The 13108-nt window shown below is 40.0% G+C and overlaps 1 protein-coding gene across 1 annotated transcript in view; it reads right to left on the bottom strand.

Annotated features, from left to right (window-relative positions):
- Positions 1–13108, bottom strand: part of LOC124798758 (hemicentin-1) — a 1218631-nt gene that overhangs the window by 547574 nt on the left and 657949 nt on the right. The window lies entirely within an intron of this gene.

Here is a 13108-nt window from a genome sequence, read left to right as displayed (position 1 = left end):
TGACAATGACAACTGCGCGGGAGTAACAAGAAGTTGTTGCCATGAGCGCTGTCTGGGCTCAGTGAGCATTCCAGGTTAGCCAACCTGAGCGTTACCACGACCTACCGAAAATGTATATGAAGCTGAAAATACAGTGTTGTATTTTTCATTGACAATGGCAACTGCGTGGAAGAAACAAGCATTTGTTTCTGTGAGCGTGGTCTGAGATCAGCAGAGCGATCCAGGTTAGCTAACCTAAGCGTTACGGCAGTCTATCGAAAATGTCCCCGCGAGCTACTTATTAGCTCGCGATCGACGGGTTGACGATCACTAGTCTAAACGCAGCACGTTGGCCGCAAATTCACGAAAAGTTTTTGTAGTGAACCAAGTGAAAGAGTTCCACGGCTTTGCAAACACCGTTCTTCCTCCATGCTTTTCCTTGTACGTAGCCGCAGCGTTTTGTCAACGAGAACCAAGAAGTCTTCAGTACGGTTGTTTGTGCGACATCCACATGCGGCATTCTTTCTTGTAAACGAAATACTTTGTACTATATTATTAAACGGCTAAAACAGTCACCGGGTTCCAGCTTGATTGCATATCTAACGACTTCCAGGGACAGTAAAAATGTGATTTTCTGTATTTCATACGACTATTAACCAAACTTGAAAATTCAAAATTCATAATCTTCTCAGTAAGAAGTATAATCTTACGTTAAAAGTTTAACAGAGTAAGTCAAGTATTAAATGTTGGCAAATCTGTATATGTTTTGAAACAGCTTAAATCAATGACAGCAAATTACTTGCATAATATTCAGCCAGTATTTGAGAATGAGAACACTTAACATCTTCCAACTAACTTTACACTATTTGTCAAAGAGGTCTTACCAGAACAAATAAAGGGGTTATCACTCTTTTCGCTTGCAGTTTTTAGTTTTCACTTTTCCATTAGTCTTTCAGTAACTAACCGTAACTAATAAAACCATCATAACTGCCGTTTTGTATCTGCAGCCATAAAGGTTGTACATGATTAATGTCAAATATTTAACACACGAACTCATTTATAGAGTAATCAGACGTTTGAAGTTGTCTTACACGTGGGAGTTTAATTCTTTAAGGAATCTGAGGGGAGAGGAGGTGCTACTGGTCTCTCTAATATTAGTCTCACGATTCTTGCACGAGATATATGACGGTGGCTGCAGAATTGCTGCAGTGCCTATCCAAGATCAGTTGTCTATATTTACTCAATGTGATTCCCGAGAACAATGTTGGCTTTCTTTCAAAGATTCCAATTCAAGTTGTCCGAGCAATTCCGTTACACTTTCGTATGGATAACACTGACCTGTTACTCTGCTAGCAGAGCGTCTCTGAATTCGTGTGATTTCTACTATCATGGTTCCAAACGTTGCAACAATACTCCAGAACTGGTCGCACAATCGTCTTTACAGAAGCACAAGAAGTTTCACAGAAACCTTGCAGCTAGTATAAGCGTTTTATATGCCTTCACATGTACACTACGTATTCGTCCCATTCCAAATCGCTTCTTAATACCTCCCCTCAATACTTTCACGATCTGACGTACTCTAAATGTTCGCAACTGAAGTTTTAAATTGATAAGACACTACGGGTTTCTTTCTATTTCTTAGGGCTGGCTGGGACTTGATACTCAGGGGCTTAAAGCATCCATTTCTGCCTACAGTGGAGCCGCACACTGACAGTACTGAGCGAAATTCCCTAGGCCTTCTTTGATCCAATAGAAGAATGTTTTGATACGCTAGATGCTTCCCGCAACTACTCATTTATTAAAGTAAGATGTCATTTACAGTTCTATAATCCTCGTCAAGGGCCTACTCTGTGGCAAAAAGATCGTTCCTGTCATATATATTCTCTTCGCTGTTGCAACTGCAACAAAGGGTAGTACGTTTCCTCCGTAAATTCAGCGATGCTCTACCTCACTCGTGTATATCTCAGTTTCTTTTCTGGGCATTCGTATCATCACTGGACTAACGACGGCAAAATATTGCAGCGCTGTCCGTGCCTTGCGACACTGTCCACATTTTTAATATCATCACAGAATGAAAGTACGGGAAAAAATGTTTACAATGCTTTACAAGTCATATCAAATCCGCTTATCCTTGCGGCTAGGCACACAGGTAATTTTCATAACTTTAATTAAAGTCCGAACTGCGAGTCCACGTGTGCAGAATTCATCGTAATTATGAAACAGCAGAAAACAAGCGGAAGGGTTTTTAATGTAAGCGAGTATACGGTACCAAAGCCTGAAGCTTTCTGTACGGGAGGTCAATGTGCTGTCAACGTAGCACGGAGAACGACCGCCATTAGGTAAGCGGGAGCAGTGACAGATGGCCTGTTGATGTTTGCGTGGCTGGTTAACGGAACCAGTACATTTCACTCATCAAGCATTTTTTCCGCGGATAGAATATCCCATATTTTTTCGCGTTTGGGTTCGCAGCGAAGGGAGAAGGAAGATTAGGGTTTAACGTCCCGACGAAAACGACGTCATTAGAGACAGATCACAAGTACAGATTAGGGGAGGGGAGAGACATCGGTTGCGTAATTTTCGAAGTATATATCTCAGCATCTTCCCAAGGCGATGGCGAGAAATCATGAAAAATCTAAATTTGGGCTCCTGAAGGGTCTTCCCAAATGCGCTGGGTTATCATAAGAACTTCCCTCCATTAGCAAACTGACTATTATTTGACGCCGCAGAATGGATTCCGTCAATCGATGCCTTCTGTTAGTAAAGTTGTCCCACAAAGTTCTCTTCTATTCGATTCGATTCAATATCGCTCCATTATTGTTCGATCATTCAGTCGTCTTTAAGATTCGTCTATAGTTCCATATTTGATTACCTTCTATTCTCTTCGGATTTGAACTGTTTATCGTCTACGTCACACAAATAGTTTCGGGAAAGACCTCCTAACACTTAGATGTGCTCCCCAAATCTCTCTTCCACTACTTTCGGTGTCTTCGGGAAACTGGATATCCATGTACGACCGACGACGGAGAGCCACGGGAAGATCAGGGGGCGGGTTACTGATATTTCTGCCCGCATTCCAGCACATATGTTGGTCAAAGTACATGAGGAATGAATGGATCATATAAACCGCCACCATACAATCTGTTGGACGACACGTCGGGCACATACGGTAGTCTATACGTGTTAACAGCAGTATTTACCGTGTCATATATATAAAATGCCATACAACTCTAGAATAATCAAATGAAAGACACCATTATTTTACTTACTTAATTCTCTATCTATCTGATACGTCAAATGACATCCTTTCCATTTGAAAGTTAAGAGCTGCATCAAAGGTAACACATTCCGAACACCCATCCCATTCTACATGACTATAAATTTTAATTTATCCCACAATCTTTAATTCAAGACTAACTGACTAGAATATACTATCGTCTGTGAACCAGCCGATTATTTCAAGTACTCATTTCTTCCTGAAGTACGCGATCTCAGAGTTACTGTGTCTAGCCCTGTAGCAGGAAGGGAGATTCCCTTTTTTCCCTAGAAAACTTGCAAGTAAACCTGTACAGTTGAGAACTGAACTAGTCTGGCGTACGATCAAGACGTATATTTACAGCCCTTATTCATCTAAAGAAAATATTATTAATTTTTCTCCGTTTTATTTCATACTTCGTATACAGTCTTGTGTTGCAACTAAATCCGTGCTATTAAAAACTGAGACATTTTATACAATACTTTAAGAGGCATGAAATTTTACCTAAAAATAATAATAACTTTTCTTGTTCTGCAAAACAGTCAGAGATTGTAATATATTTACTTAAAATCTCATTAAAACTATAATTAAAAAGTCACTTCATAGAAATTGCTTACCTAGAATTCTGCTTGGTTTAGCTACAATAGTTCGCTCATGTATAAGTAATTATTTCGAATTATTATTTGATTATGTTTGTTGCATAAGTTTTTGTGAACAGCGGAATGAAAGTTAAGACTTAAATGAATTAATATTTCATTTCTTAGAATAATTCAAACTTTGTTTTGTTTTTATTTAAATTTGGTTTCGTAAATTTAGAAGTTCTGTAATACTTACTTTCTGTAATCTTAATGGATGAGTTAGGAGTTACTGCCGGTATTTGATAGCAGGAGCTTTTATGATTGGCCGTTAAGACCATCAGCCAATGAGAATAAAGCATTTCCCGCGCTTAGTGTAACTGAAGTGTAACTGTAGTTCAATGAGTCGAAGAGTTGCCCCGTAGCCATCTTAGTGAGCAGCACATGTGGAACTGCGCCACACAAATTTCGGCTAAGATGAAGAAACTCGTTCATTCTTTCGCTTCTTTTGCCTTAAATGTAAAGAGACTACAGGTTTACATCATTCAGTGAAATATTGAGATATTTAGGTGAAATAGTTTGGAAGTTATTTGAGTGTGGAATTTCTGGTCGATTAACAACTCCATGTAGCGTGATCCGTGAACTTATTGTGGTGGGCACATTTTAGAGTTCCGTGCCTCAATCGGTAAAAACGGAACCCTTATAGGATCGCTTATTTGTCCGTCTTTCTGTCCGACTGTTAAAAATATTTTTTCTCGGGGACAGGTACACGTATCAAGTTAAAATATATGTCGGATGGTCTCTTGGTGATGTAAAAAATTGAAGCTTCTTAAGTAATCCAATCAAAAGATACCGCCATTTAGGTAATATATTTTAATACTCGCAAATTCACTCATCAAAACCTGTAGGGTACTTCCCGTTGATCTAAAATGATGAAATTTGGCAAGAAGCAAAGTTTCACAGTACGGAAAACTGTTAATCTGTAATTATAACACACTAAAAACTATTTCTTTTGTAATTTGTTATCCGACGTCAAACTTAAAATTAAAGGAATGAGTAGTTCTGCTTTCAGGCAGAATGCAACGCAATCGTAGTAGTTCAAATGTGTGTGAAACCTTATGGGACTTAACCTAAATTATCCTGAGGACAAAAACAGACACCCATGCCCGTGGGACGACTCGAACCTCCGCCAGGGCCAGCCGCACAGTCCATGACTGCAGCGCCTCAGACCGCTCGGCTAATACCGGCACAATCGTAGAAGTCAAACAACAGACAAGGGAGGACTTTACTGCTCACATCACGTGCTTCGGAATTTGTCCATCATCAGATGCAGAAGCGGTTACTTCACGTAGATATGGCGTTTCAAGTTGTATGTTAAACAAACATCCGCAAACTAGTTTCCCCTACAACTTGAAACGCCATATCTATGTGTAGTAACCGCTCCTGGATATCTGATAGTGGATAAATTCCGAAGAACGTCATATATAAATTCCGAAGCACGTCATATAAGCATCAAAGTCATTCTTTGCCTGATGTTTACTTCTACCACTGCGACTCAGTCAGCCTGAATGCAGAGCTGCTGATTACCATAATCATATTGTCGCCTGCGTCCTGCTTGATTTTATGTTTCATCAATAACACTGAAATGAAAACATTCTCGAAAACCTTGGAATCCCTGAGACTGATACTTTGCCAGTATCAATGTCGATACAGGCAAAAATGGTCGCGATTCTCCATTTCCCGAATGGATGAACTGCCTATATACATAATTAAGTTTGTACGGAACCCTTGGCGTGCGAGTCCTATGTGCACTTATCCGAACTATTTTTTCTTTCTTCGCGTCTGTAGCAGATTCTGGCCGGTTTTGTAAAAGAAGACCACTGAAAGCCTTGATACAGTAATTCGCGAGTAGCTGTGTGTCAGTGACTGTTTAGATCGTGGGAATATTCAAGTTGGATATGTAAATTCTCGCTGCTTCATGTGTGTAGACTTGTAGCAAAACAGGACATAACACTGAACTAACAATGATAACAGTTTTACGCCAATAACTTCATATAATCATCCTTGTTGTTCATTACTTCCCACACTTTCTCTTCCTACATATTCCCAATTTCCTGTATTCATTAAGTTGTTTTATTTGTTGAAGTTGTCTTTGTATTCCACATAGACTGTAGTTTCAATAGTTGAGGCTTTCTTTTAACTGGTACTTGTATTACTGTCCATGTTTAACACCCCTTGTAGTTGTCCCATAAAATACTGTTCACATTTTACTTTGCTCATTTATTTAAGGAAAACTGGTACACAGCCATTGCTTTGATATAATGTTAATGTTAAAATGGAGTACCACCACACTCTCAAACTGTAGGTTCCTTCAAACACCTCCATTTTCCTGCATTTATTAATTTCTGTTTATCTTATTGATATTGCTTAAGTTCCTTATGTATTCTGTATTTACATTGACAACTGTCTCTTCTTTTAATTGGTTGTGTATCAATCTCCATGTTTCATACCTCCTGATGCAGCCTTCAGCACTTGTGACAACTGTGTCCCAGTAAAGTGTAATAGAAATACTTGCCACGAGTAGGCGATTGAGAAAAGAAAATCGCTAGTCTAAAAAGGAATTTAGGATGCCGCAATAAACAGGCGAAGTCCAGATTTCGTGTAATTACTGTGTTTGTTTGATGGTGCAAATGCAATCAACGTAACTTGTTCAACTAAAAACGCTTTACACAATAATAAATTCTGAGAGTGTTCTACTTAAAAGAAAGAACAGAAAAGTAATCATGTAATATAAATTGTTTGTCTTATTGTATTCGTGTTCTCGTATTTGTTTTTAACCAAACATATGCAGAGACGCATAATACGCTATTGTTGCCATTTTCTTCCGCCAACCCTTCTATATAGTATAATAGTTCATATCATTAAATCTAATATCTCAATCCAGTCAGTGGCATTTGGAGAAAGTGTCACAGAGTCCTTTGCATTGCTTGGATGTGATGTTCTAGTGATCTAGAGTGTCAAGCCTCAGCTGCTGGATCGACTCTGCACTTTCTCCCATTTGAAGAGAAACTCTAGTACTAATTTTATTTTATTTCATTAGTTTTGTTTATTAATAGAAACTGTTGTGTAGGCTTGCTATTCCTATTTGGTGCTAAAGATTTTCCTGTCAAATCCATTGTTATTTATGTACTGTTCAGTTTTTACTATTTCATTGCAAAGATGTTACTTGCTGTATGTTTCTACTTCAGTCTAGATGTGTTACTTCTCTTCCAATTTTGTCTGCTAACATTTAACTTCTTTGGTGATAATACTCAGTAAATGTCTGAAGATGGCCTTGTAAGCCGAAAACCGGTTAACAATAAAAGTAATATTGTAGAACAAAAGCAAACTGGTGCATTTCATTTATTATAATGTTGTTCTATCAAGAACCGACGGAAGATTCTGTTAATATAATAATTGCAGACTTGATAGCCATTTAAAATTTGCTTCAATGGCAATAAAACAGAATTAAATGAACTTTAAACCTTTTATGCAAGTAGATAGAATCCCAAATGTCCGATATTTTCTTACAAACTTATAGACACTGCCTCGAAGCTTGAGTTATGCAGCCTCTGTTTAGTAGATACTAATCGCTGTTACTTCAACGCTTTTTTCAATCGTCTGAATAAGTGTCTACTATCACAGAGTGAAAGGTATGGATTTCAAGAAACCTCTTGAGGTAGGTACACTGAATTTTCTGCACAGTGACTAAACCACGGACTTTTTGACTCAACTGTAATCTGAAGCCGACCGGGGTGACCGAGCGGTTCTAGGCGCTACAGTCTGGAACCACGCGACCGCTACGGTCGCAGGTTCCAATCCTGCCTCCGGCATGGATGTGTGTGATATCCTTAGGTTAGTTAGGTTTAAGTAGTTCTAAGTTCTAGGGGACTGATGACCTCAGCTGTTAAGTCCCATAATGCTCAGAGCCATTTTTGTAATTTTAAGTAGGTATAGGAGGAGCAGAAAAAACCCTCCGCCACACGCCTTTGAGCGTAAATTTCTTCCCAACGCCATCGAAAGGGCCCTCACAGCGAAATGTGGGCAGTAAGTTGCACACATTAAGGCACAGCCGTCGCATGTGACAACGCCTCCAAGAACGAAACAGTCACATCCTCCTCCTCCTTTCGCAGAGCTGATTTACAAGACAAGTCAGAAGGCGAGAGGTCGGGAAATGGGGGGAAAAGCAGACAAAGGAAAGAGTATAGCTGGAGAGAGGGAGAGAACCACCGCACGCTGCGGCCGGGAGGCGCAGCGGAGAGAGGAAGAGGCTGTTTTGCAGCTGAACCAATTCTGGTAGCGCACTGAACTTGTGCATTAATCTAAACGGAGTGCCAGTGGGCGGAAATTTAAATTTGGCGGTGGACGCCCCTTGGCGCTCTCATAAAAATGACTAATGGCAGGAGGCGGGTAATTGCAGGCGCGTGGGTGCGGGTGCTTCTGCACACGTCCAGCCGATACAAACACCGCTAATTGCTAACCGAATTATCGCTTCGTTCCGATTCCGGCGGAGGAAAGCCCCGCGGCAAATGAAGCGAGACTTATATCCCACCACCCTCCTACCTCCCCGTATTTGTTTATTTATTTACCCTGTGCTGCGCAGCAAAATAAACTCGGGCGGATCTGAAACCGACCGAAACATGCACCACCGTTGCTTCACTGATTCAGCACAGCGAAACAATAACAAAGGTTATGTCAAACATACACAAAAAGGACATAACTCTTTCACTACACAAATTGCGGTCAATTACCGGAAGCAGCCACAACCGCATAAAATCGGGGACATGGATCTGGAGTGAAATCACTGGTGGATCTGGTTTACACGAGCGACCTTGTCAAACTGTCACACCCCAGGACGTAAATTCACCTGCCAACCACGTCGCGCGAGGGACGATGAAGTCGATCGCTACCTGGTTGTCTCGAGTGTGGAGTTCTAAAATTATGATTATGTTGTATATTGCGTATACGGAAAATGACATAGTACTGATGTTGATAGGTGGCAGCGGCGGCAGCGTCGTCGTTTGCTATCAGAGGAAGATAACATTTTCGTCGCAGTCGTGGTATAGTACTGGATTTCATGCATTTGTGTCTTCTTAATCTTTATAACCTTTTTATCTGATTTGTTTTCGTGACACTTCGAAAGTATCGTTAGTAATTTGTCTTTATTCTACAATTATTGGTTAAAACAGTCTTGGTTGCAATTTTGGTTTTTATTTTTCAACGACGCGTTTCGCCTTATTTAGGCATCTTCAGGAATGGATTGCAAGAATATCTATTCTACAATTGTACTTCTACCATTCCAAAAATCTGAGAGCGAAAAATATTGTTCGTTTTACAAAACTGGACAAACATGAAAAGCCTACACTGTGCGTAAATAAAAACGCAAATAACCTTATGTAGTCCATGTTGTACTACGATTTGGAAATTGACATTACTTACAACACTAAAAATAAGACATTTAAATAAAAGTAACTGACACATATAATAGTTTTAATTTGTTTCTACAATTACTTAAATAACTAAAAATGTTGTTTAAGTGGAGGTTCTGTCAAGAGTGGAAAAGTGAGTTCTATCGAAGAAAAAAGTTACAGTTACTTTGACCCAAAGGAGAAAGAAAAAGGCACTATGAATTGCCGCCTAAGAGTTATTTGAAGAACTTGTAAGTACGCATTTCCTTATGCAACTAAATATTGATGTTTTGAAACATCTAGTGATAATTTTACTATTCCTTCGATTTGCAACATTATGGGAGATTTATCGTACTACCTTCGTCACGAACGTGCATTATAAATATTGCTATGATCACTAATAAACTCTACTAACATTGCTAGTTTTTTAACGATGATAGTGCGCTGCTCCTTTTCGTAAGATGGGCACTCCTTCCTAATCTCACTCTCGTCAACGGCAGAGCGGCATGACGTTAAATTGATACTACCTCTCGTGTGAAGATACTCCTATCTGACGATAACGTTCCATAGCGTACAGCATGAATCGTCCCTCAATAATAATACTGGTGCTCAACAGTAGACAGTCGAGCACTTGTGACAACTGTGTCCCAGTAAAGTGTAATAGAAATACTTGCCACGAGTAGGCGATTGAGAAAAGAAAATCGCTAGTCTAAAAAGGAATTTAGGATGCCGCAATAAACAGGCGAAGTCCAGATTTCGTGTAATTACTGTGTTTGTTTGATGGTGCAAATGCAATCAACGTAACTTGTTCAACTAAAAACGCTTTACACAATAATAAATTCTGAGAGTGTTCTACTTAAAAGAAAGAACAGAAAAGTAATCATGTAATATAAATTGTTTGTCTTATTGTATTCGTGTTCTCGTATTTGTTTTTAACCAAACATATGCAGAGACGCATAATATGCTATTGTTGCCATTTTTTTCCGCCAACCCTTCTATATAGTATAAAAGTTCATACCATTAAATCTAATATCTCAATCCAGTCAGTGGCATTTGGAGAAAGTGTCACAGAGTCCTTTGCATTGCTTGGATGTGATGTTCTAGTGATCTAGAGTGTCAAGCCTCAACTGCTGGATCGACTCTGCACTTTCTCCCATTTGAAGAGAAACTCCTTGCATACTACACTAGTCGCGTGTGTTGTTGGGTTCGATCAGCTGTGTTGGTTTAGTGGGGGTGTTCAGGTCGGTTTGTGTTTCCGTTGGTGCTTTGGGGTAGATTTGTAATTTACACGTTTTCCATTGAAATAGATCTGCGGTTGATGGTTGGACTGTCTGGCACTGAGATGGAAGCATGAGCATTCTGTTCCACTTGGGATGGGTTTGAGTTGGCACTTATGACAGTAAGTACGATAGTAAGTCCATCGACAAGACGGAGAAATCTTCTGTCAGTGTTGATTCAGGTTCCTCTGTGGCCTTGCAACGGATACCAGCGGCTACATCAGATCTAGCACAACAGGCCGCATCCATCCAGCTCGGAGCCTTAGTGGACTTCAATAGCTGGTTGCCGATAGATGTGTTTTTCACACGCAGTGATGAACGTGAGGTGGGTGTTTCGCTACGGTCGCAGGTTCGATTCCTGCCTCGGGCATGGATTTGTGTGATGTCCTTAGGTTAGTTAGGTTTAATTAGTTCTAAGTTCTAGGCGACTGATGACCTCAGATGTTAAGTCGCATAGTGCTCAGAGCCAGGTGGGTGTTCCAAGGACTCCACATGCCATGTGGCACGAGCAGTCTCTGTTGGTAGTAGCAGCCCCCATTCTGGCTGTACTTATTCTTACAGATAAACAGTTGCCATGTGGTGTTTGAACTGAAATGTGAATCTGAATCTGTTATAATTGTTTCACTTAAAGGTTTTATTACACTGAGAAGCCAAAAGTCATGGGAACGCACTGGGACACGAAACCGTCATCGGCGGCTCAAACCTGTGCGGTGCATTTATCTGCAAACAGTTCTGGCAGAAATATCAACAGACCGCTGACTGCTTCGTAAGGCTCTGACAGGCGACGTGTCATCAAACACTCGTGGACGTTCTGTGCGACAGTTTAATGGTAAAAAGATTACCTAGACACTACTGACCTCGGAAAGCAGACTTATTGCGTAGTCTCCGATATGCTGTGACCCTCTGTGTTTTGCACTGATAACCATCCCACTTCCACTGGCAGTTACATCGCGACGTGCAACCACGTTCACTGTACACCTTTCTGTAAGAGACTGCCATCTAGCCGCAACATACGGGCGCAATACAGGGCACTTCTTCTACAGGTACTACGCTTCCCGTGACTCCTGGCACCCCAATTTATGTACACGCTTACGTACTCGATCGTAAATACCAAGTTTCTTTCTGGGTGTGAACATTATTATTCTTGTGACTAACCGACAACAAAATAATTGTTAGGAAGTCCAATCTTGGTGTCTCAGTACTTCACTTACTATCTTGTAATGACCGACTGCCCTTTGCCAAGATAGCAAAAGCTTACATAATACATGAACCACAAAAAGCTAAAGTAATTGTAAGAAAGATTTTTGCCAGACAGTGGTTCATCGTCAGAATCCTATGGAAAATCGATCCATCCAGGAAAGACATACGCTTAAAGAACACTCGTTCGACGAGTACCTGATTATTGCACATCGGCAAGGATCGTCTGCCAAATGGTGCACATATTCCAAGAAGGGTCAAGAACCATCTTATTTCCTTTCCAATGTGCTCCGCTAAAAGATCCTCTTAGGGAAATCAGAACTTTTCAAACAGTCGATGTCAAATTAAAAACTTTTCGGTCGTCAATTTTCAACCTTATTTTATTTGGCAACCAGTTTCAGCTTTTTACTATGCCTTCTTCAGGCCCCTGACCGACGTGTAGGAAGAACCACACTCGGTTGTGTTCAAAACAGGAGTCAGCAATTCTTCCTACACCTCGGTGAGGGGCCTGAAGAAGGCGTAGTAATACGCTGAAACTGGTTGCCAAATAAAACAAGGTTGAAAATTGCCTGCCGAAAGGTATTTAATTTGACATCCTCTATCGAACATACAAGATTTCCAAACAGTTGTCCTTCCTACACACCATTCACTAACGCAACAGGAGATAGCGAGGAGGTACGAGACGTGTTCTCTCCGTGGCTTGGGGGTTAAAACTGTTATGTAATTGTAAATTTTGCAAACTTCTAAACAGTTGCACTACGACGTTATACGAACAAATTTTATGTCAGAGGGGGCACAAATATTAAATTGTAATATTCACATCTATATTATTAAACGGCTAAAATGGTCACTCGGTCCAAGTTGCAGACTGCCTATCTAACGACTTTCAGGGGTATCAAGAATTTGGTTTTCGGTATTTTATATAATGTTATTTATCAAATTTAGAAATCTGAAACACTGTCATAATGTACTCATCGAAATGTATAATCTTAGGTGAAAGGTATAATACAATAAGTAAAGTATATACAAGTGTATACGTCTTATCACAGAATAACTCAGAGCACACAAAGTAACCACAAATAATCCATTCAGCCAATTTTTGAGAATGGGAGCACTTAGCGACTACTAAAAAACTTTAAAGTGTTCGAAACTTTTTGTCATTGTCACCTCCCCACAAAATAATGAAAGGAAAAAGTTTATCGCGTACTACATCAGGCTTGATGTTTTGATTGGTTACTTCTATATTATTAACTCATGTATTTTTCAGACAGTATGCACATATACCACAGAATGTGCTTGCAAAATTATATCATTATACGACACATAGTTCACGAGATTTGACGCCATAAACATTGAGATCCCTGAAAAACTTAAATACTC

Source organism: Schistocerca piceifrons, chromosome 5 (genome assembly GCF_021461385.2).
Source record: "Schistocerca piceifrons isolate TAMUIC-IGC-003096 chromosome 5, iqSchPice1.1, whole genome shotgun sequence".
Lineage (NCBI taxonomy): Eukaryota > Metazoa > Arthropoda > Insecta > Orthoptera > Acrididae > Schistocerca > Schistocerca piceifrons.
Note: the sequence above shows the minus strand (reverse complement) of the source record. Positions and strands in the feature narration are given on the sequence as shown.